Source organism: Nicotiana attenuata, unplaced genomic scaffold (assembly GCF_001879085.1).
Source record: "Nicotiana attenuata strain UT unplaced genomic scaffold, NIATTr2, whole genome shotgun sequence".
In the NCBI taxonomy this organism is placed as follows: domain Eukaryota; kingdom Viridiplantae; phylum Streptophyta; class Magnoliopsida; order Solanales; family Solanaceae; genus Nicotiana; species Nicotiana attenuata.
This window is the reverse complement of record NW_017673194.1, coordinates 139,263-144,265: the sequence shown is the minus strand read 5'-3', so window position 1 is coordinate 144,265 and position 5,003 is coordinate 139,263. Positions and strand designations below refer to the sequence as shown.

At 36.6% G+C, this 5,003-nt stretch overlaps 1 long non-coding RNA gene across 2 annotated transcripts; it reads left to right on the top strand.

Moving 5' to 3' along the window:
• Positions 1-2,670: 2,670 nt before the first annotated feature.
• LOC109215696 lies at positions 2,671-3,324 on the top strand. 2 transcript variants are annotated; one of them, XR_002066388.1, is made up of 2 exons: positions 2,671-2,803; positions 3,039-3,324. It is a non-coding gene; the product is annotated as an uncharacterized LOC109215696 (long non-coding RNA). The 2 variants fall into 2 exon arrangements; XR_002066389.1 differs by having other exon boundaries at positions 2,671-2,829.
• Positions 3,325-5,003: the final 1,679 nt, after the last annotated feature.

Sequence of the window (5,003 nt, the reverse complement as noted above, 5' to 3'; positions counted from 1 at the left end):
TATGTGTCACAACTAACTCACGAAATTTTCCTAGTGAAAACTGGGGCAGAAAATTTCGTTCGTTTGTTTGTTTTGGTATCTTAAGCAGGTCGACCTCAAGACACAAGGTATGAGATGACCAATAGAATAAATCTCAATCCAGAATCAAGAAAAGAAGAAAAGAACAAAAAAGAAATGAATTCAAATGTTAAGCAAGCAAGGGCGCGGATTGCTCAAAATCTGATTGAAGTCACAAGCTCCGTTGATCTTGTTTTGACCCAATGCTGCATGAAGAAGTAAAACACCTACAACTTGCGAACATCAAGATTCAGATCGAAGTCCACAGCAAAATCAGCTAAGACTCAAGATCAAGTTTCAAGACAATTATAGATAGGAATCTTGTAACTCATAGTTGATAGGCATAGCTAGCTTAGCTTTGATTTTCCTTTTGGTGTAATAAGGAGGTCAGCAAGCAGTAGCAGCAGCAACAGCAGTGAAATCACAGCTCTTGGTAGTCCCAGCTACCAAACCTTCTAGAACTACACTGACCTGATTCCTTTATAGCCAAGGATATGTAGGCAACCTTTGAAGCAGGGTTCGGTCAGACGGTTTTCAAAAATGCTTCTCCTGGAGTGCCGAGCTGGCAAAAATCCCTCATGTTGCTCATTTATCTTTGCCCGAAAACCCTTCGTGTCTTCGAGCAAAGAGGGGCAGCTGTGAGCATGTGATTTTTGCCTCGCACGAATTACTCCTACAGATTTCTTAGATTTAGGATTTTTTTCTTTTAGGAATTAATTGCACAATTTTCGTGTTTATTTGCATTTTTACTGTGTGCATTTTTATTTAACATAATTCATAAAAAATACAAAAATTTGCATTGCATTTGCATTTAGGATTTAATCTTATATATTTTAGATTAATTAGTAATTAGGATTTCACAAAAAAATATAAAAATCACAAAAAATGAGTTATTTTTGCTTTAATTTTTAGCTTTGATTTTGGTTAGATTTCCTTTAAATTTGGTAGTTAATTAATTGTGTCATTATTAAATAGATTGGGTAGGTTAATTTAGTTTTTAGAATTAATTTAGACTTTTAAGTTTTAATTTGAAAAAGAAAAGAAAACAAAATTAAAAGAAATGGAGGTCTTAATAAAATACCCATTGTTTTGGGCCAGCCCAAGCCAAAACCCGTTCAAAATCCCTTCCAACCCAGTCCAAACCCAAACCCCAATCTGGTCCAGCCCCAGGTCAGTCAAAACGACGTCGTTTTGTGGGTTTTAATCAGGACCGTCGAGGTTTCTTGATCGGACGGTCCTGAAGCCCACATCATTTAATATATATATGTCCAAATGACACCACCCCCCCTTCAGACCCCCCTACCCTCTCATCTCTCTCAATCTCTCACCGGACACCCCAACCCCACCGTTCACCGCCGCCCTCCGCCACCGGCCGGAAATCGTCTCCGCCGGCGGCGGGTCTCCGATGGCCACCAAAATTTCACCACCGCTGCTCCTTCACCTCCCCTTTCCAAATTCGACCCCCGTTTCCTTCAAATCTCACCCAAACGTCTCGAATATCAGATCGAAAAATCCGGCCAAAACGCAAACTCATCCAAATTCGACCAAACTTACACCCCTGACTCTCCTTAACTCCCTCTGCCCAAATATGCAACTATCTCCCTTCGAATATCACCAGAAGATTTCGAATATTAAATCGAAATTTGACCGAAAAAAACCCTAAAATGCTAAAATTGGGGATTCTGCGATTTTGGGTTATAATAACCCTTAATCATGTGTTTTCTCATGAAAACACATGATTAAGGACAGTTGTAACCCAAAAATGCCAAAGAATTTTGTCAAGAAGGGCCACCGGATTCGAGTTTGAGGTATTTTTATTTTTGTTTCTTCATTCCCTTTCCTGTGTTCTTTGATTCATGAGTTTTGTTCTCTTAGTTTATTTTGGTAATTAGGACATGCAATTTCAGTATGTTTGCCATTAATTTTCTTTAGGGTTAGTTTTTAATTCATGACTCAGTAGGTTTTCTTCTTAGTTTGATTTTTTTATCATGAGTTTTCGATTTTCTTTTAGTCCAAATCTCGTTGTTGTTCATGACTGATTCTGTTTTGGTAATGCTTTGATTTGTTTAATTTTGTTTGATTCTGTTTTAGTAATTTTGATATTAATTTAATTTCTGTTTGAATGTGCATTTCAATTTAAGTGTTAACATAGGCTTTAATTTCTTTGGTCAAACCTGTTTAGTTAGTATTTGATTTTAGTTATTAATTTTTGTTTTGATTAGTTATTCTTTGGTTGCAATTATTGATTCGGTTGTTTGGTTATAGCTGAAGGTTCCCAGCCTTTTGGTTGTTTAACCATGGTCATTTGACCAAGTGTAAAGGGGGCTGGGATTTGGTTTGGCTATGGTGGTAATTTAGAATCCAAATTAAGGGTAGTTTAGGTGTTTTACCTAAAGAATCTTTAGTTAGAAACACCTAGAGTCTTCTAGATGGGGTTAAAAGTAGAATTTCAAGAAACCTAATGCAATAACTTGAGTGACAAGTCAAAAAATGAAGGGCTAAGTAGCAAAAGGAAAATTTTGGAGAGGGACTAAAAAGAAACAAATGAACCCTTAAGGCTGCCCTATTAACTTGCCTATAAAGGCATGGTTATTGGGGGCACAATTCAGATTTTGGGGGAAGAGCAAAAGGGTAGAGAAATATAGGCGGCTGAAACACCAAAATTCACTATTCTATTGAGAAAAATCCTTAGAAATTCTTGCAATATTCATTCTGAAATAATTACTGAGCAATTGAAGGTTCTAAAGTGAGTTAAAATCAGTTGGGGTTCAGGTGTTTATTTTGGTTGGTTCATCTCTGGTTCGATTTTGATTGCTGAGTTTATTTAAATGTTGTCGCTGTTCAAATTGTTTCAAAGTTGATTATTCCTTACTTGTTCTTGGAGCTGGGATATCAGTTTGGGTCTTGAGATTGGTCTTATTGTTGCTGGATACTGTCTACTACTGCTGACTCCTGCTCCTTTTACTTTGTTCCATTTTCAGGTACACATTTGAACTCGACTCAATGTAACTTTGAGATGGAAAAGCAATGAAAACTGTTCATACGTTTGCTCCCTGAATCGTACCTGTTTGGACTGCTTTGTTCACTCCCTGAAATGTACCTGTTTGGATTGCTTTTTGTTCAGTAGTCAAACGGAGATTAAATGATATGGAGTTGTTTAACATAGTCTAATATTGATGTGTACTATACGAACACTGGACTGTATGGACTTTCATAATTGTATAACTCTTACCTTAGAATAGTATAATTCATGTTAGTTATTCACAACATTAGGGTTCATGATTTGTTTAAGCATTGTTAACTTTCAGGTTCAGGGTACTAGAATTAATTCTATAGGCACTAACAGGCATTGGTTTATGTATGATAATAAGAGCATGTTTGATTGTTTGAACTAGTTTCGTTGTTATCATTTTGGGAATCATCGCAGTTCATTGACTAAATTCGAATCTTTGATTGAGTATTAGTAGAAGTGCCACTATAGTTAGTGCGAACAGTTAAGAGATGGGTTTTGAAATTGAATAATCAACTTTCCAGCATTTGAGCAGCAAACTTAGAATTAAATTAATAAATGTACTGAATTTGGAGTTTCCCCTTTATTTGTTATCCCAGTCCATGAGTTTAATAGCTGGAACTGTTTCAGTGGATTGCATTTGGGCTAATCTATAGGCCCAGGGCTGATGGCTTTCATTTGTAGTATCTTGGGCCAAATTCAAAAATTCGAATATTGTGAATATTAAATCTGAGATTGATTTTGCAATATAGGATTTGGGCCTTCTAGTTAAGTAGCATACTTGAATTAAGAGGTTTGCCTCTTGTTCAAGTGTGGACTTGAACCGGAGCCCAAATTCCTTGACTACTTTAACTATAGCTTTAATAATATTAATTAATTAGGGCCCTTTAGAGACAAAGATAAATAGAAAATCTTAGTTTGCTTTAGGTTGGCATTTATGTGACGTGGTTCGAGACGCGTTTTCACGACGTTGCAATTCTCTTTAAAAAGAATAATAAAAGCGGTTTAAAATTAAAAAGCACATAAGTTAAAACATGTATTAAAATCAGATTTTTAGCCAATTATAATAATTTAAGCGACCGTGCTAGAACCACGGGATCCGGGGGTGCCTAACACCTTCCCTCGGGTCAACAGAATTACTTATTCAGAATTTCTGGTTCGCAGACTCCAATTGGGAAGTCGAATTTTTCCTCGATTTGGGATTCAAATTAAATCGGTGACTTGGGACACCAAAAGCCAATCCTATCCCAAGTGGCGACTCTAAAAATAAATAAATAATCCCATTTCGAATAATGTCACTTTAAATGGAAAAACTCCCTTATACATTTATCCTTCGGGGTATGTGTGAAAAAAGGAGGTGTGACAAGAACCTTTTTGTACTGTAATCTTTTTTGTAGCATTTGAACTCCATCAAATAAATTATTGATCCTTGGGTCATTCATGACAAGGATCTCGGAGAGAAGTATCTCTTGCAAACGCACTAGGCCTCGTCTTGCTGAACATGCTCTAACTTCATGAAGAAAACATTTACCCTCAAATTGGCTCGAAATATTATCATAAATAGCTCTCGCTAGAGTTGTCTTCCCTATTCCGCTCATACCCCATATTCCAACAAAGTGAACTCCATCAGACGCATAGTCTAGCATTTCGTATACTTTGCGCATCTGTAACTCCATTCCAACAAGATTTTCAGCATTGCTTGCATTTGTCTGTCCACCCAATTGAGCAATTATATCTCTCACTATTAACTTTATGGCTCTAGCTTCATGCCTGAATACCACAAAGAATTAATGCCTCAAAATTCTGCTTTTTAGCACGGTAAAAACTTCATGTACCAAAGCTACTTCTGTCTCTGCAACATAGTGGTTTAGAAACAGTTTTACTAATATTACTAGAACCCTGTCCTTTTTACAGCCTCAGTCTCAATTTTATGTGG